Source organism: Rhipicephalus microplus, chromosome X (assembly GCF_043290135.1).
Source record: "Rhipicephalus microplus isolate Deutch F79 chromosome X, USDA_Rmic, whole genome shotgun sequence".
NCBI classification, from domain to species: domain Eukaryota; kingdom Metazoa; phylum Arthropoda; class Arachnida; order Ixodida; family Ixodidae; genus Rhipicephalus; species Rhipicephalus microplus.
This window is the reverse complement of record NC_134710.1, coordinates 232,792,651-232,813,416: the sequence shown is the minus strand read 5'-3', so window position 1 is coordinate 232,813,416 and position 20,766 is coordinate 232,792,651.

The following is a 20,766-nucleotide window of genomic DNA, read 5'->3' as shown; positions in this document are numbered from 1 at the left end:
ATCATTTCATCGAAATTGATGTATTACTTTTTGAGAAAAGTACATTGAAGCTAAAATATTTATAAGAACGCAATTTGTGAAAAATAAAGCACCCCGCCTTTGCAACACCACCACCAATACCACCTTTTACGGGCGCATACTGCTTACGCCAGAAGGCGCGTGATGTACTTCGGTGCGGCATCTAAACCTCTTGCAGCAGCCGCTCGACGTCACACTGCGACAGGTGTGTTCCTCTTAATACAAGTGGTTTTGTTTTTTGTTAATTTTTGTGTCCAAATTGTAAATTCGAATTTTTTTCGGAGGATTTATCCTACCATACCTCCTTACATCTTGTTTACTAAACGCGCAAGTTGTTCACCTGCGATGACTCGCCCTAATAACTTCCTGCAACTCCGTTATTGTCGAATGGCTCGGAATAAAACTTTCTCTGCTTCGGTGAACCAAGAAAAAAATGGAGCTTGAAAAAAAGTGGTCGTAGAGCGATGTCATGTCACGTATAAATGATCAGATATTGAGTTCGATGCTCATGCAAAACCTGTTCACTGCTTTACGATTCCCCCTTTTAAATATATGATCAGCAATCGAACTTTGTGTACACAATCTTGAGAATCTCCGTACGAAAAATTTAGGGAACAAGGACAAACAAAAAATGATACACACAACACAGACGCACGTTCCAGTGGCCAAAAAATCAATGCATTATTTTTCTAGTAAATTTTGACGACTGCAAACTTATTTAGATAAAATCAGGTTACACCAACAAAGTTCTCGCCCTTCTGCTCAACATCTTAGATTATGTGACAGATTAAAGCCTAATACAGTAAACTTGACCATTCCGAACTTTGGGAGACTTCAGGGTAAAAAAAAAAATTACAGCATATCCACGGAGTGCATGATGATGAGTGGTACGAAGCGTCCGTCCGTCCGTCCATGCGTCTGTCTGTGCTTCTGTCTGTCCGTCCGTCTGTCCATCTATCTAGTGAACACTCAAAGTACCGCCATATCACAACTTTTGATCATATAATCAGCTTATAGAAGTACCTCTATCCAGCGGACATTTCAAGCACTAAACTAGAGGTGGCACTCGCGCACTTTCTTATGACCTGCGCTTCGTGTCTTCTCCCCACATTTCACAGTCTTTAGTTCAAGGCTTTATACTAGTTCACTATATTCATGGTACTGCGGCCCCACCCTCGCTAAACCTTGATAAAATCAAAGAGGTCACGCCCAGCGAGTTTAACAAGGCAACCCTTTCTGGTCAGGTAGTGTTCAAAGTGCGTCCTCCTGATACTAGGTTTTTTTTTAGTAAACATCAAATTCAAGTCAAATTTTATTGAAGTTTAAGTCACCAATACTCGTCACGGTGAGTTCTTTTATCAAAAACAACTACCTTTTAAATTATGTTTACCATGCACGGGTTTACCATGTGCCGCTCCTCTAGTCCGGCCGTGGAAGTGGCTACCTACTACTACGACGACTACTGCTACATACATCGCGGACGCACGACCCATGGCATAGGGAGATTCGCCCCCAAAATCTTCAGCAGCCCTTATCATACTCGTCAAGTATGCGAAGGCAGAGATCCTAGTTTGATCGAATCATCAACTGCTTACCAATAATTATTCGTTTTTCTGTTCTTGCTTTCTCTGTTAGGATGCGTCAAAACAGAGCAGTAAAGAAAGTCTAGCTTCGACCAAAAAGATGCAGCAACTGAAATTTGTGTAGAGGCATCGGTCGAAGAGAAAATGCGTGCCACTGCGTTCTTTCAGATTCTTGGCTTCCAGTCAATTAGTCATGCAGCATCGGCTTTCGGTGAACACAGCCACGAGAGGTACGCTTTCCCTCCGCTGAAGATTTCTTTCGTCGGATCAGTTCCGCACAGTTTGACCTCGGGCAGGATTCATGAACCGTCATCTGGTTATCATTCACGAGGAAGAGCCTTTTGAAGGGGATTCTCTATTGAAACGCAGCGCAAGTGACTGATGACTCTAGCCATAGCTGCGCAGTTCTAAAATACGCGCTTTAGACGCAACGAGGCTGGGTGTTGTCGTTGACATCTAGACAAAAATAGATGCACCCCATGCGGGAGAAGAAGAAGGAGAAAAAATATACGCTGAAATTATTCTGCGTGCCAACGTTGCAAGTAAGCATAGAAATGATGAAAGATGAGAGACGGAGAAATGGAAAATCGTTGCTCAGAATTAAAAGATTATCGCGGGAAGAAACAGCAACACTACTCGCACCACGAACGCTGCACCCATCTCTGCTTTTTTTTTTGTTTTTGCGTCTACAGCGCAACATCGACTGAAAAGCAAAAATGAATGTCACTCACGCATTGACTACTCAGTGATCCCTTAGAGCTGCATGCTTGTTTCCAGGCTGTTCGACACCGCTTTCCTATGAGTGACGGTGGCGCTGACATTCACAGACAAAGCCTTTCTTTCTTTCTTTCTTTCTTTCTTTCTTTCTTTCTTTCTTTCTTTCTTTCTTTCCTTCTTTCTTTCTTTCTTTCTTTCTTTCTCTCTTTCTTTCTTTCTTTCTTTCTTTCTTTCTTTCTTCTAGTGCTCAAGATGAGGCGACTTTTGAAAAGTTGATGGATTATTCGAAACTTCTAAAGGAGAGAACAGACAGGCAGCATCAGCAAGGACAAGGCTCAAAGACGTAGAAATACAGCACGCACGATTTCCGCGCGAGCACTTTTTCGTCCACAGCACTGTTTCATTGAAAAACAGGCCTCGTCTAGGCGCAGATTACTGTAGCTGATGTCAATTAAATGCTTTCCGCAAAGTGGTATTGATTCGCTATATGCATTTTTATATTTTTTGGTCTTTAGAGCAGAGACGTTGGGTTCCGTTGTGTTGCGAATGTATTGCTGTGAAAAAGACGATTATTGCATTACCTCGGCTCCTCCATATCTATAAGTTCTGCAGAGAAAACAAATAAATACCAAAGGTTCCCCGAAATGAACAATGAGCAGATAAAAAACACCTAATAGCGCACAGGAACCAGTCAACATATGGCAAAGTACCGTTCCCTTGCAAGATTTTACAGTGTAATAACGAGTTCACACGTACCCACTTCTAGTTCTTTTCGCGCTATATGAAGTATTTACGACGAATTATTTTCGGGAAGCGTTTATCGTGAATTGTGTGGGTGAGGCAGCATTCTCAAGGTAGCCTGAATGTTTCGTGCATAGAAAATCTTTTTATTGCGGTAGCAATTATATGGACACTCTAGGCTGAATTTTGCTGCCGGCGTTGGCGTCGGTGACCGCCATCAATCACCGTATATGTGTACGTATGTATACGTATATGAAAACACAAGAAAAAAAATGACTCAGATAAAGACTCCGGCACACGGAATCGAACGTCCGACATCTTGTGGGTGAGTGTGTGGTGTTAGCGACCGAGCCACGAAGGTGCGCCTCTTTCAACGTTAAAACGGCAAGCTATTTATACCTACAGCTTACCACTGGTGATACCAATCTCGGGGGAGTTATCGTGTTTGCAGCATTACCAGAGAGATGGCGCAATGAGTGCCCGTCGCCAGATCGTCACGACGTGGCGACGCATGCTGATGTCATCTCCCACGTGTACTTTGCCCCGCGGAGAGGTAGGGGTGGTAAGCGCTTACGCGTGCTCACGCTTGTCTCGCGTTAGAGAAAATAGTACGCCTTGGGTATTCACCACAACAATTATGCTGTAGTTACCGGGCGCACAAAGGTCACTGCAGTCGCTGCACAGTCTCCGTTTGTGAAAAGGGTGTGCTTTTCAGACACAGTGAAGTACCAACTGAGACACTTATTCACGTTCATCTGTACCTGTGAGTACGTTTCGTGCGTCATTTGTGCGTGAGGTACGCACGGCACGTTTCGGCGTGCTTGCCATTCTTCACGTAACATTCGAATTTGTTGCTATTCCATTCATTGCTTCGCCCTTGTGGCAAAGCTGTGACTTTTCTTTTATCTGAGAAATGACCACACTTTAGACAGTTTTTTATTCGCAAGAAATGTTTCCCGTCAGATGCCGCTATAATTACGATTGACCGGCGCCTGCTATTAAGTAAACTTGCGCGTGTGCTTAATGCTCCGTGAATGCAAGTTCTTTATTTTGTCTCAGAAGTATACGAAACGCATCTCGCGAAGAACTAATGTGTAGACTAATGACGCCATCTAGCTTGCACGTTCACGTAAGGTAAATGGTAGATGAAACTCCACATATGAATCAATCGCTTAAAATTTGTCCAACATCCCGATTGACCCATATATTCTCTCAAGAAAACATAAAGCGTCAGAAAGGTTTAGGTGAGAATTGGCCTCCTCCTTATTCAGAACTTTTAGTTTACTTCCGAGCAGAGGGGCCACAAAGAAAGAACAAAAAGAGACAAATGAGTGCAGGCATGAGCACCCTATCCTTTTTCGTGCCCCGTCTATTGCACAGTTTGCTGAAAGATGAACGCGTGCCAACTCGGCCAGCTTTCAACGCTTGTTACACATATTTCTGATTCACAGTTGTCCTCTTGTTCTAGTTCGATGGAATCTTGTGTGCTGACGTAATCATTCCTTCACATCAGCCACGATTCCTTTTGGCAAGTTTTCTCGCACAGTCGCAGTGAGTGGAAGCCAGTGATGGAACGTTAGACATCACCGCAAATGATATGGTGTACTTAAGCTCCGAATCGATTGTGGTATATATGGCTGAGACATGTGGCACTCGCGTGACTAGTCGCAAGCACAGCGGTACTGTGCGTATTTACTAAACGTTGTTCGAGGGTTTAGCTTCGGATCGGACTTCAGATGGTCAGAATTTGATGGTGGTATCCATCAAACAACGCCAGTAACAGCAGAAGCAACAACCAACGGCAACTCACGACTAAGTCGTGGAATCGTGCCACAAAACGGGGGCTGTCATTGAACGGTTGGTGACGGAGACACGAAATGGCGATTCCACGCTGTATTTAGTGAATATATTCTCAAGGAGCCGTGTTTCTTACTAATCGATCAAGAGTGATGATGAAAATGAATGATGATTCAGTAGGTGAACATTTTCTGGCTGCTAGCGTGTCTTTGTTTGCTCTGACGCTGTAGCAGTAGCCTCTGTAGCAAATAGTAACTTGTATTTTCATTTACGCGAGGCATGTGAAAGCGTCAGTTCTGTCGAATAAACCATTTCTAGTGTCACACTGTCATCAAAGTCACTGGCGGCGTCTCCAGCCAACAGCGAGCGAAGTGTATACATATGGCGGGTTCACGCTAGTAATTGTCACTGAAGCAGGCTTTACGTGTAGTGTGAAGGAAAGTTTGATGCACGAAAAAAAATACTGTGAAAAGATGTCATCCCCTTCTCTGGCCAGGATGTAAGAATGGTTATAATTTTTGATGAAACATATTCGTCAGCTTTTCGTTCACTAGGTGTGCCAAATGATTGACTGATTGATATGTGGGGTTTAATGTCTCAAAACCACCATATGATAATGAGAGACGTCGTAGTGAAGGTCACCGGACATTTCGACCACTTGGGGTTTTTTAAGGGGCAACCGAATTTGAGCACACGGGTCAACAACGTTTTCGCCTCCATGCCCCACCGCGGTGGTCTAGTGGCCAAGGTACTCGGCTGCTGACCCGCCGGTCGCGGGTTCAAATCCCGGCTGCGGCGGCTGCATTTCCGATTGAGGCGGAAATGTTGTAGGCCCGTGTACTCAGATTTGGGTGCAAGTTAAAGAACCCCAGGTGGTCAAAATTTTCGGAGCCCTCCACTACGGCGTCTCTCATAATCATATGGGGGTTTTGGGATCTTAAACCCCACAAATCTAATCTTTTTGCCTCCATAGTGTCCCAATTCAGTGCAACTATCCTGATCCGCCGAACAACGCACTGTGCCTAAAAGGGCAGCACGATATCTTGAGCCTAAAATATTAAAGTACAGGAGTCACGCAGATATGTAACGAAGAAGGTAGTGAATAATGCCTCTACCAATCTTACTCTGTCCATTTTATCCGCGAGCTTATGTAATCATGAAAAAATGATCCTGTCTCCCGCTTAGATTATGTGCGGCACCACAAGCGAGCACTTATACACCCACGCTCGCACGCGTCGTTAGCATTGAGTATTGGCTTTTACTGTCGGCCTTTCACTATTTATCATCGCTGCTTTGGCTGTACAAGAAAAAAAAGGATACACCAATCTTTTTGGCTCATTTATGTTCCTCTCAATGAGCTAGCATTTTTTTTTCTTCGGTGATGTCCTTTTAAAGACACAAAGTAGCTAGGCCACTATATCTGAAGCGAAGCGCAAGGCGGACGCTATACGCGATACGCCTGTCGGCAATGGAACCGAGCTCTCATCATTCGGGCAGACCACGAAAAAAAAAATGTTCTCGGCCAAGCGCTGGAGGGTCGCTGGCGTAGACAGACCAGATGGCCGGCTGGCGCGCGCAGCGCACGCGTAATTGACCACGTGGGTTTTCTCGGAGCCTAAGCCTTGTTACGTATATACGCGCCTGCTGAAGGGAAACAATGGCAACGCATTACGATCCCTTTCCACGCGGCAGCGCTCCCGTCTCTTTCTCCAGATGCACTTCGAACTGCCTTCCGAAAAGAAAAACAGGGTGGTGCATAGTAACTTACTCTGGCAAGGCGGCAGATTATCTGCTTTTCGTGCGGATCCGCAAAATGCTTACGCCGTGAGGGAGTTTTTGAAATAGTCTCGCTTGAGGCAATGGACCTACTTTTTGTTCACTCGTGCTTCGTTCTTTCGTGAGCGGCGAATTTATGCTCATGCTTTGAATTGTCCCATGTTCAAGCAAAGGATGCCTTTCTCTTTTTCCAGTTTTTTTTTAATTCTCTGTACGTGATCATCTCTGCGAAATTTGAGAAAGGTGTGTTATGTTGCAGAAAGGGAGGAAGCACTGCACAACACACTCGTTTGTCGCTACTGCGATTTTTTCTTTTTTAAAGTTTAACTTCGCCAAATAACGCTGAGAAATAACACCATATTCGAATCGTTCAGGTTGCACCGTTGCTAAATCTTTGTGTGATTGTTTGTAAGGTGGGTTTTTCGATTAAGTTTCGGCTCAGATCTATTCAGTATTCAGCGAAAAGTTGCCCTGTAAGAGCTATAAGATAGAAAAAACGTTGTGCATATTGCGTAGCCGAAATTAAGAGCGTGACAGGGTGGTGAACGACATTCTCCCCGGAACATTGAGTGTTTTAAAAAATAAAACCGATCGTAGCTCTTCCCAGGATACATGAGCGTAGAACGATCAACTAGACATTCATTCGGCAACGTTGCCGCTTTGAGGAGCGAGTGCCGTCCACCGTCGAGCGCCAAAAACAATTGCCGCATATTATAATGACGACAAAGTAAACAATTCGTCCGGTACACGCTCACTGCTTCGAGAAACGAAATGCGATAACGTTGGAACAAGAGACCCAAGGGAACACCGAGTGTTTGCTGCGCCTATTTTTTCTCCCTTTCTCGGCATCTTCGATGGATGTGTGCGCCTCTTCTGGATCGAACGAAGTACTGTATTATCTGTGCAGATCGCATTGGCGCACGCTTTAACGACCCCTTCAAACCGTTTCCCGTTCCTGCATTGGCAATCGGCGTTGGGACTGTACCACGCGCGCGCCATCTATTTATACTGGGAGCAGCATAACAACCTCCTCAGAGCTACAGCTGATGGCATTAGCGATAACGTTTTATTTCTAAGCTTGTTCAGTTCTTCTCGTGAGAAAGAATGGAGGCTGTCGGTGAGGCACCGTTTTAGCTGCGTGCAGCTTCAAATGCAGTATACGCTTCAGAGGGGTCACATATCGATTGTCCTTATCATGGCACAACATCTGTTTTCGAGCCCACATTTCAAAGCAAACCACGCCACGAGGATGTTATCTCTGTCAATTTTTTCACTAGCGATTTTCGCGTCATGCGAAGCATAATGTATTTCATGTTTGCATATTCTAAAACATTGACGTAATCATGTGAAAGCTAAATTGCTGTCACTGAAGGAGAGCGAGCAATTTAAGCCCGACGAAAAAGATAAAAAACGCCGTCAAATACCAGATTGCGTGAACCTTGCCATGAACGTATTTTTTTTTATTATTAAAACGTTCGTGCCACTTGATATGCCATCGGTTAGAATCCTAGATTTTTTTTATAATGCTCTATTTCGCACGTGACAGATTGCGATTGCTCCACATGTGTAATTCATAAAACATTCCCGTTGCATTCCTATACGCGCAAAAGTGGTCCAGTGCCCACATACCACTCGAGAGAAGTCGCGAAATTGTGTCGAAAAGGTCAGCATGCATCTTGCATCGCCGTGACATGCGAGCTCTTTCCGCAGATTCCCCGCGTCTTGTCTCCCGAGGAAGGACGAAAAAACGAAAAAGAAAACAAATAAGTACATGGAGAGAGGAAGAGAAAGACCAGCCGGGTAATGCAGACAAGAGCCGACTTCACCCCGTTCCACTATACAGCTATCTGCAGCTAGGAGCTGACAAAAGGCCCAATATGAGGCATCACATCCGGTGACGCTGATCGACCGACCGGACTTCTTTGGAGACTTGTAGGCTGCCTGTCGGTCGGCATCATCGCCCTCTCTCCGGCCATTGTTGTCATCTGTCGTTCGCTGGCAACATTTCAGTGTTGATGACGGGCTGCACTGCTATAGCAGTTGCTTCACACTTGTTTCTCGCACCACCTCTTGTTGATTCATTTCGTTCTGTGTCGTGCGCTGTTTGGTCGCCGCAGCTTTACTGACTCGTACATCCGCTTTCTATTATTCTTTGTTGGCTTTTTTCTTGCCTAAGGCAACGTGTCGCTATGGGCATATAGGGCAATGGATAAAAGACGTCTTTATGACTATGTCACGTTCACAAACTGCATGTTTTTGAAACCCTGATAAACAACGCAGATTAGAATCCCCTCCCCTTTTTTTTGTTTGGAAAGAATGGTAATGATTTCTTCGCTGCTTCTACATTCTTAATTTTGAACAGAAAATTTTGTTTGTAGCATGCTGCATGTGAGGGGAATGACTCCCAAACGTCTTTATTTTGTCTTGAATTGTTCTCCTGTTTGCCCTTCCCCCCCTCGCTATCGAGTAGCTGAGATGAACTAACAAGGTGTTGAATCATCGAGTAAGAAAAACATTTTAAGTGCGCACATTCTCCGCCCGCCGCAACGGAGAGCGCATTCAGGTAATGTTGCCCTTTAGTACATGCGCTGGCCGCAGTTTCGTGGGAAGCGCTGCGACATGGGGGCTTAAACTTTAAATGCCTAATGTTGCGAATTCGCGACATGCCAAAAACTTTCGAGCAAGAAAGTCACGGAATGCGTGCCATCTTTATTGCTGGCTGTCAAAAACTCATAGGGAACGTAGCTTTCAGCGTAAAAAAAAATATGGTGCTATCTTGTGCATTGTATTTTATGCTAGAAGCAATTGCTTCGTAGCTGATGGCGGAGAGTGTAATGCGCGTGCAAGAGTGCTCACTTTTTCTTCTTTCTCATCTGGCTGACGCAAGTTCTATCTTCAATCATGGGGGTTATTTGGCGTGTACGCGCTCAAAAAGTGCCGCACGGCATGTTGCGTAGTTCTGAAGTGCGTTTTTAATTGCAAGATTCTTGTTTCTGTGGCTTCGGGAGAATTCGCGACAGACATAAAAGTATGCATTAAAGGTGCGTTTCAGATAGTTTAGTTGTAGAATCATTTGAAGGTTGCCCCTTAAAGCTGAAAAATGAAAACAATTTTTTTTATTTTCTTCGACAGTTTCGTCATTCAGGCATTAGAAGGTCAATAAACATAGCTCGACATAGCGAACGCGCGTTTTTATTTTCTCTTCAGGTGATGGTAATTTTTCTAAACTGTACATGCTAGAAACTAGCGCTAGAAACGCATACCACGTTTCTCACGACCAAAAAAAAAAAAAAAACGCCACGTGCATGGGACGCTGCTACTGGCTGCTCGGTGTAAAAAACAAAAACAAAACATAATCCGAACGCTGAATTCTCACGTGGGCAACGCTGTTACCGATGCTACGCACACGGCTGGTCTTCTATTGTATATGCACCGGCCGCAGGTGTGTGAAGGGCGCTGCGACATGGGGGCTGAGAGGAGGAGAGAGGCGAATATTATCTGTACGCGAGGTTGCACGGAGTGTCCAAACCTAAAGTATTTTTCTTACATCGTGTCTTGAATAAAAGGTAGAGTGATAGTTTCAGCTCAGTGTTGCTGGCAATGGCGAAACCAGCGCTTGCTCTCTGTCCACGAGTTTCAACATTTTCCAACTAGCCAGAGCTCAGTCACAGTTAAACTGCTCTTGCTCTGCTAATGTATGCTCTAGGGAAAAAAATTCTAAAATAAAGGCGTCTTGTTTTGAACTGGAGTATTACGACCGCTAGAGTGTGACATCGTGATCTTTTTCACCTAATACGATATTTAGGCTTTGTAATAAAGCTATTCACCCATGCTTAGATATAAAGCAGCATCTATCCAGCAATACTGACCGTGTCATATGCAGACACTGCACGCGAAGACAAAACGCTTCTTTTTGTCTGTTATATAAAAGCTATAAATGCAATCCTATGTCAAGATTTCTGCTGCCGGTTCCAGGTATAATACGCCATATTCGCTGCGGAACTTTTTGTTTTTCCTCATTTGAAAGGTTGCTTTCTCTGTGTGTGGTGTTCTTATGACATGCTTGCAAATAGTAATAATGGCACAGATGGTACACACATCAATGAAAATATATAAAAATTCGTTCCCACAGAGATATTGTTCATTTATTATTTACATTTGGCATTATTGTGTGAATTTTGCCAATGCTGATGGTACATTTGTGAGCCTGGCCTCTGATCTACGACTGCCTAATAACTGTTTAAAAACTACAAAGCTCATCAGCTATCCTGGTTCTCATTCTCTGTAAAAGATCCTTTATGAGGCTTAAACGAAGGCGTTTCTGGTCTAGTTAGATCATAATCTTAAAACTTGGAATCGTAACGACGAAGAGGACAAGAAGGAGCGCAGAAAGATAGGACAGAGCACTAACTCACAACTAAGCTTTATTCAGAAGTGTCCCTTCATATAGACACAGCCGAGTGGCACAAGGGGGCGCAATGAACATCACATTCTACAACGCTAATTAGGATCGGCAGAGCAACATACATTCATATCACAACCACATTTCTAAAGCAGTTTACACTGCGCAGCACAACAAAAGTGTTGCTGATACAATCACCTCCTTTCTTTTTAATGTATATCCCGGCTGCGGCGGCTGCAATTCCTATATGGAGGCATAAATGTCGTAGGCCCGTGAGCTCAAATTTGGGTGCACGTTAAAGAACCCCAGGTGGTCGAAATTTCCGGAGCCCTCCACTATGGCGTCTCTCATAATCATATGGTGGTTTTGGGACGTTAAACCTCACAAATCAATCAATTCTTTTTAATGTAGTAAGCCACCATTAGATTTTTGTATCTGTGTATCGTGTATCTGTGTTCCTTCCTTTCCTACTTTGCGCTAGCAAGTTTTTTTTTTAAGGTTACTATTGACGTGCGTATGTCACATCACAATAATATTCCGCTATAAATCTCGCAAGTTTTCAGCCACGCCATTTCCGCAAAGGTATCAAAACGAGAAGGTTCGTGACGCACATTAGAGCGCTACATCAGGCGCGCAAGTGTTTGCACTTCGTGCATTTGCTTATTTCACTTAGACGAAAGTTTATTATTACTGACCTGAGTTATATTGATTGATATGTGAAGTTTAACGTAACAAAACTACCGTATGATTATGAGCGACGCCGTAGTGGACGGCTCTAGAAATTTTGACCACATGGGGTTCTTTGACACAGGCCTACAGCATTTTCGCCTCCATCGTAAATGCAGCCGCCGCAGTCGGGATTCGATCCCGTGACCTGCGTGTCAGCAGCCGAGTTCTTTAGCAGCTAGACCGCCGTGGCGGGGCGACCCGAATTATATTATCGAATTGAGAAGGGTACGAGTATATTTCCGTATATCTCTACAAGAAAACTTACGCTGAAAGAAAGAAAGCCAGTCTCAGTGGTGTGGTTTTTTAAAATATGTTTTGCAACCTTTTCAAGGAATTTCATTGCTTTGCCAGTATATAAAGACGCCCGAGACAGAGTAGGGCTCTTCGAAATCCTTCGTTTAAACTAGTAATGTTACTAATTCATTCTGTTTCGTTTCGATTGCTTTACTAGGAAGCATTCGGTCAATAAGTAATGTTCTCGAGAGTCTATAACGCGAAATCGAGACGAAATCATTACATTATCTGTAAATTCCATCCATTGAAAATGAATAGTTAGTCCAACACCGTTTCAAATGAAAAAAAAGGCTCATTGCGTCATTAAAATTATTTCCCGTAGTTCAGTGCCAAATGCTGAGTTAACGGGTGAAAATTGAGGCTGCGCTTACGTTATTAAGAGAAGCAAAACAATATGAAGGATCGGTTTGTGAGCTCTCACTGGCAGGGGCATTGTATGGCCTTCAAACAGCGCACCTAGTATTTTGGAGCAGTGATAATTTTCTTTTTTTTTGTGATGCCACTTGTTCAAAACCTCATCTTTTGGTATGTAGAAGTCTTATGTTTAATGTCCTAAACCACGCAGCGAGATTCATTCGCACATTTAGGAGGTATTATCAAATGTGCGGCCAAGAATCATATGTATCACTATAAAAGAACTGCCTAAAAATCGAAAAAAATAAAAGGGGAGTTATACTGAATAGTCGCACTTGAAAATTAACACACAAAAAAAATAACGTTATACTTTTAAATCTATGGCTTCTTATTCCATCCGCGGATAAAATAATTGAGATTTCAATGCCAGTAGCGTTGTCGACGCAAATATTTGTTATTATTTTGCCCCGTACCTGACGCAGAAGAATAGCTGAAGTTTTGTCAGTAAATGTAGAAGCAAGCATAGCCAGTTGTTGTCTCTACTGCTAAAGTTGCTCCGATTTTCCGCCACACATATCTGTATAAATAGGAGCAGTCGTGAACAAGACCACTCCTAACGAAATGCTATAGGGTGCTGCATCACGCAGTATTGCTCTATTTTTTTCTTTCCTGTTTTCATAAGAAGAAATCCTGCAACGCCATGCTTATTCCTCGCCGAGGCACCGTACATACCGGGAACGATGTTTCCATGAGTCCACCGTGTCAACAAAGCAAGCGATCCTCTAAGCAATGAAGAACTCGCGTGCAATTTTCTCCGCCTGCCTAAAGAGGAAAGGACAGCGGGAGAATGGATAAAAGCATGAGTGGTGAAGACATCACTGCCCTGACCACGGAAGTATGACTTTTGAATTTTTCATAGGTCGACCACTGGGCTGTGTGTACAGTGCGCACTGCAGGCGCCCACGGCCTGTAGACTCGGGGTCTGTCGATATATATATATATATATATATATATATATATATATATATATATATATATATATATATATATATATATATATATATATATATATATATATATATATATATATATATATATCAAGAGAAGGAGTGTACACCTAAGGGCTCGTTTTTCCGTGTTCTGACACACTATTATTAGCTCTCATTAATATTATGTCAAAACACAGAAAAACGAGCCCTTAGGTGCACACTCCTTCTCTTGATATATATATATATATCAAGAGAAGGAGTGGTTCTTATCTCTCTACTGTATGTGACGTTGAGCATTGCTGGTGGCTGAGGCTCGTTCATATATTGGTGTCCAATCCTCTGACACTCTTGGGAGGAGTTAGTAAAGTGCGCTCGGAGTGAAAGTAGAATTGTACCATGTGCGACCTTCAGCGTAACACGAATCACTGTTTTGATATGCAATAACAGAAGACTGTTCAGGCAACTCCTCTGCATTTTTCTGTAATGCGCATAGCATAGCCAAGTATTAGAGTATAAGAAAAGCGAACAGAGAGAGAGAGAGAGAGAAACGAGAAAAAAGGAAGGCAGGGAGGTTAACCAGATGCTAGTATCCGGTATGCTACCCTACACTGGGGTTGGGGAATAGGGGTTTGAAAGAGAAAATGGAGTTAAAAAATAAATAAGAGAAAAACACCGACATACACGCACACACAAAATCAGTCCACTCAGAGGCGTTCTGACAGGCCAGTAGTTCGTAAGAAGCCCAGTAGCGCTTGGACGGCTTTCTTCTGGGACGATGAGTCATGACAATGGCGCAGTGTACTTTCTTCTGACAGCGGCTGGTCATCTAACCTGTTTAGTTTATTAGAAAGGTGTTGTATTTCCAGGTTGTATTTCGGGCAGTCACACAGGATATGTCGAATTGTTTCTTCATCTCCGCAGTGTGCACAGTCGGCGGTGTCGGCCATACCTATGCGGAACGCGTACGCACGGGTAAACGCGACTCCCAACCATAGTCTGCACAGCGCAGTAGCGTCGCCTCGTCGAATTTGTTGGAAGCTGCATGCTTAACGTTGAATCAAGGGATCGTAATCTTGCATGCGTAAAGAGAGGCTCATTCCAAAGAGCCATGGAGCAATGGCGAGCAAGCATGCGGAGCCTCCTAGCAGTGTCCGTCCTTGAGAGAGGTATTGACTGGTCGTTGCGTTCTGTATGGGCTGAACGGACAGCTTGATCAGCTCGTTCGTTACCGATGAACAGGATTTTCTAGCGAATGCTTATGCTCAATAAAATAGCAGAGCGCCTTTTAGGTATGTGCCAAAGACACTAAAGCTAGACAAGTCACACATTGGCTGTCTTGTTCAGATGGCCCACCGCACATGACTAACATATAGATGGCGGGCTGTATTTGGCTCCCGCTTCACAAAATCAAATTTACTAGGTTTTTCACGTTATATTTTTAACGTTGTTGGGAGACACACACACTAACAGCCTATATAAACTCTCCTGGTTCTGTCTGCAATAAAGTGTTCTTTCTTTATGGCACGAGGTAGTGTTACTAAAGTTTCGCTGTTCAAATGCAATATAATAATAACTTAATTATAATAATATATAAAAATAAGCAATAGGCTAGTACTGCGATATTTTTTCTTTGTTCATCTTCAGTGGCATGTGCTCGTTCTCGGTCTCACCTCTGGCCGGCGACAATATTTGGATCGCATGCTCTTCCATCTGAAACAAAACTGACGAAAACTGGAATACAACCAACGTCTTTATCGTCAGCGAGTTGACACAAAGTCTCAGCGTCATCGCTCCTCTTATAAGCTGTTCTTTGAACAGTATTTGACATAATTACGGTGCACTTCGAACTCAATAAACGTTAGCTTGTCAAGGAACTAGCACCTAGCAAAGACTTACAAATGCCTGAGATATCGCGAGAAGAGCGCATGAGAGCAGACAGCTAGGCTAGTTGTTTATACAATTTTAGGTAATTGCAGTAGCAAAAAAAAAAGATATGGACGCACGCAAAAAAGATTTAAGCCGATTGAGGGCTGGATGTCAAGAGGCGTGCGGGCCTACAGCGACAGTCGAAGACGCTTTCTGCTATAGCCGAAATCAACGATGCAAAGAAAATTTGAGAAAAAAAAGTACCCCCAAATTGCACATAACGATCACGGGGTGCTTAAGATTGCCAGTCTTCACATGCGAGGGAGTTTTCTTTTTTTTTTTTCAAGGTCTGATAAGTTTCGAAAGAAAAGCACCAGAGTGAAAACTGCCTAATTTCAAGCAATTATGTACGCATACCAGCTACTTCACTAGCATTGTCACCGTTTCGACTTGGATATTTTTCGTAGCGTGGCATCAGCTTTCGTATACTGCCCTCGTTGAAGGCACCCACCTGTGCTTCCTCAACCAGTTCTGTACGTCGAGTCTGCCTCCCGCTGTCGGAGTCAAACTCATGTTCTCCTAGCCAGCATTTCTTGAGAGCAAAGAGATGGTGATAAGAGGAAGCTAATCCAGATAGTGTGGTAGGTGATCGAACACATGTATCCCAGTGAAAACGCAGCTGGATTTTCTTTGTTGCAGCTGCACTTTACGGCCACGCATTATCACGCAGAAGGGAAATTCTTAACGAGAATTTTCCTCTTCACGCCCTGAATTATCCTTCCTCCATAGATATTCAAGACACTCTCTGTACAAGGCTGCAGTGACTACTCATTACTCATTCATCGACAGTACTCATTCTTTGATAAATTCATTCTGCAGTGCATAATATAGCGTGCAGAAATAAAATTACAGCACGCGCTTTACATTCGGCCGCAGAGTCTATTATTCAAGGCATGTTAACTTGCCTCCTGCACGCACGGAACTGAGAGTAGCGACCTCATGCGCTCTGCGAGCATATTAAAAAGACTGCGTAACATTCTACTGAATTTCTTATCGGCAAGAAACTGCCTACCCATAGCTTCCGAATTTCCTCAATATATTTACACCCGCTTCCACAGTTTGTTAGTGGCCAGACGGGTTTGCTGTACCATTACACTTGCTGCAGTTAGTGTAGACGGTGAAATACCCTTTTGAGTTTGCGTATTAAGTACGAAATTCTTATAAATAAGGACCTTGGGTCGGAGTTCGAGGGGTATTGTAAAAGAAGTAACGGTTTGCAACCAAGTGGCTCGCCTCACGTAAATTAAAATGTCTGTCAAGATTGGTCAGTAGCTGTTCTGTACTACACGGTCCATTCGTTAAAATGCAAAAAGCTTCCCGCTTTTTTTGATATGAATAATTTCATATAATGAAACAATACTATAATGTACTACTCTAGTAAAACAGGTGGGCTTTACGTGCACGTGCTTAGAAAAATAGGCGTTATTAGGCGTTATGTCATAAGATATTTCCAATATTTTAATATTTTATACATCATTTCACATCGTGCATGTCATTTTGTGGAACAAACGTGTGTATATATATATATATATATATATATATATATATATATATATATATATATATATATATATATATATATATATATATTAGTCACAAATTGAATTTATGCAATGGCTTCAAAAATGTTGCGCCTGCGCCATTCATCTTATTATATGCTGTATAAACAGTGGTAGTGTTAAGTTGAGTCAATTCAGTAGACAAGCTCTTCAGCCGAATCAACTTTATTTTCGGCTACTGGCCGCCAACAACAGCACCGTGGTTGCTCCCACGCGTTTAGAAAAGTTGAAAGTTGCGTGTCCAGTTTTGAGTTCACATTTTACCTTCTAACTACTTGCCACAAATCGGTACACATCCTGTAAAAGTTTTTCATTTGTAAGCGCTCTTTTTCATTGGCTTGCTGCTTTTGCTAATAATACGTTGCGCATTGCGATTGGCAAATATTGTCCTTTTGAAGCAATTTTACTGTTTGGGAATATGAGTGCCGATGCCCTTGTCATAACTGCGTTCATGGCTGCAATTGTTCAGCCTCTTTTCGTGATGAATATTTTTGGTTGAAACGTAGATTGACTTTTGTAATAAGGCAAGTGTGAAGTAAAGCACCATTCGATACACTTATTGCAAATTTGCCGTGTCCGCCTGTCTGTATGTTAACCATCTTGACAGCTTAGCGTTTAACGTGTCGCTGCTGAGCTTTAAGACACGGTTTCAATTCCCAGTTGCAATAAGCTAGAAATGCAAAAACATGCAGTACATAAATATAGGTGCTCGTTAATCAACACCAGGTGGTTAAAATTAATCCACTCTTTCCCACTGCAACGTGCAATATAGTCATATTGTTTTGACACGTCAATACTAAAAACTTGATATTTTTGGGTTGATAGTAATATAAAGGTTGAAAAATGCATCTATGTAAGCTTGCGTTTTTTATTGCGACAGGCGCAAGTTTAGCAGAACCTAATTTTACTTTGACTGCTGTTATTTCTATATCCAGCAGGTCACAAGCTGCGGCGAGCTTGTTAAACACGGGTAACCATTATGTTTGAAAGGGGAGAATGCATGAATTATTAAAATAAAGCGAAAAAAAGTGAGAGAGATGAAAAGAAAATCGAGGCAGGCAATCACCACTTATAATGACTAGGATGGTAATACACGGCAGGAAACTCCGCACTGATGAAATGACAAGCGGTGAAAGTCTGGCCGTAACTCACCAGGCGGCCCCACCAGACATCTTGCCGAACCCGCCCGTGGGCGAGCCATCTCGGCCGTTGATTTTCGTTGGCTCTCTATAGCCACGAGTAAGCGTGGCGTGTCAGTCCGCAGGCCTGCATCGTGTGCAGTAACAGGAACTTTCCTTGCTTCTTTCGTTGCCCCGATCCTCGCCAGAACGCTCTTTTCGCCCATCGCAATCAGTTGCAGCCACAGTGACTGCGCCAGCGGGGTGGAGCGCTATTCACCCAGTCTGCGGACCACTCCTGCTCACCGCTGCAGAACGTCCCGACAGTTCGCACACTCGTTATGACATTGCCAAAGTTTGGACAGTGATAACGCAGAAGATATGCAGGAGCGCATTGAGAGTGCCTCTGTCGTCGTTTGTATACATTTCGCCCATGCCAGCCACCAGCAGCTCGTGGTTTTTCCAGTGCCATGGAGTTCCTTCATCTTTCTGTCAGCTAATTGAAGCTCAAAGTTTTCATGAATACTGAGAAGGTTTAATTTCAAGCTCAGTGTGTTTAGAAAATTCAAATATGAAAGATTGTATGAACAGGGAAACATAGCTACGTTTCACTTTCAACATTCGGGCGTGGGCCGGCCCTCGCCTAATTGTTCTTAGGACCAATATCCGTGCACGATGTTTTTATGAATACGGAACGAACCGACACCCATGATGACAGTGCTGGCTGAGAAAAACAAGTCACACGCTGATCAACCTGGCGTGCGTCTGGCGTCCAACATTGTGAAAGAGCCAATGGAACGAATGAAGCAAAAGGGGGGCAAGAAAAGAGCAGCATGCACTTCAAGAAAGTGTGCAAAAATGTTTTTACGGTGTGATGTGAACTCGTGCTCGTATTAAATGCATAACTAGTAGGTTTTTGTGATTAAAAAGCATTTGACCAGAGCTGTGCGTAAGAGCAGTCGTGACATTGTGAATATAACGATAATAGTCGAACATTTAGAAATGGAAAATCACGTTTACAAACCGGTGTCTATGGATTCGATCTGTAGCTGTTACGCACAAAACGCACAAGTTATTATGATAATCGGCCGCTCATCACTATCTCATGTAGGCTAGATCAGTACACAGGTCGTTGTGCTTTTAACTATGTCGGCTTCGCTTTTCTTCTTTATGACAGGCCAAACCGGTATTCATAAAAAATTATGATGGACCTACATTTCTTTTTCTCTACGCTTTTTCGCGCTGCTTTGTCGCCATGATGAATAATCGTTACTTGAGTTGCCCAATATTACCGACATTATAGCACAATTATCTGAATAAAAGCTATCCGGGTATTCTACTGATGAAAACACTGTAGTCCATCTCCATACTTCTCCGCAGCAAGCGTGGAAGACCTCATCCATGCTCGCTCCGGGGCCTGAGGCACATCGGGAAGCCGATGCATTTTTCAACATCTCTGACAGCCATCGTGTAGGCTGGCACTGTACTCTATATCTTAACTACTCCGAACTCGGTAAACTTTGCTACATCGCCTTTGTTTTATTAGGTATTTCAAACCATCTTTTCCTTAGCTGCCTGTCGGCATGAATCACTCGCTGCTTGGTTCCCATCAAAGAATGATATGTGCGCGCCTTTCTGACAAATCCACTTTTGGCCGCAAGAAGAGACGATCGAAGCTTCCAATAAGGCGATCAAGCATTTCGCTTGCACGTTTATATTGTTCTTTCTCTTTTTTATCTTCTGGAGGGCTGTTAGTGGGCGCCTTGCGTGGGTGTGATTCATGATGTCCCTTACAAGAGCACGCACTATCCGGGATGCGAGCTATGAAGTTCGAGCGGTGCTCCCCGAACAAAACCTTGTAGCCGGTGTCAAGCGTGGGCCGGGCGCCTAGATTAACGCGCCCGTAGCCTGTGTGTGAGCTGTGGTGGCCCGTCACCTCTAGCGCAGCGTTCCGCAGGCGAGCCACTTTGGGGAGACCGTTTCGAGATGCTAATTAGGCAAGTCAGCGGCCCAGCTAATGTTCACTGCTGCACAGCGGCGCTCGCTCGCTCACTCCCGAAGCCGCCAACGCTGCTGACTTTCCGCATCGGCGCACGCTCCTTTAGGCACCGCTTCTGGAATAAATTGGCTCGTTCATGTGGCAGCCGGTGACTAATTTACCAGAACGGAGCGTCCAGCGACACGCTCTGGTCGTTTTTTTCTTTTCTTTTTTGCTCCTTTCCTGATCTTGGCCACTTGCTCGTGGTGGCCGATCCCGCACAGCGTCCGTCATACGCACATCGCCTCAGGCATGTTTCGTAAAGTGTGTCGCAAGCATGGTAACGGGATGGTTCACAAAGACGGCTGCTCGAAAGATGGCTTCTCAAAGCAGTGGGATCGCTTGTCCACCGTCCCGTTTGCGCCTGACTTGCAAGTGGAGCTGCGACCATCCATGAGCTCTTCGCGTGGTGTCACCCAACCTTCCTCTCGTCTCGTTATAAGCGCAGTCTTCGAGACTGCGCGTCGCTGACGGGTGCAGAATACGGTGCAAATTCTGCTTGCGTGCATCATTATTCGACGGCAAGTGGTCATTTCACATGTAAAATGAAGAAAAAAGGGCAATCTTTTGCCGTTATTACCTTTATATTCTATTAGTAATACCGGGAGGTAAATCTTCAGCGAAATTCTTGTGCACGCAGGAGTTTTGATCATGTGGAACATTATTCTTCTTTTCGGACGAGATGCCGATACGAGGAATCTAATGTTATAGGCTCTTGCAAAACG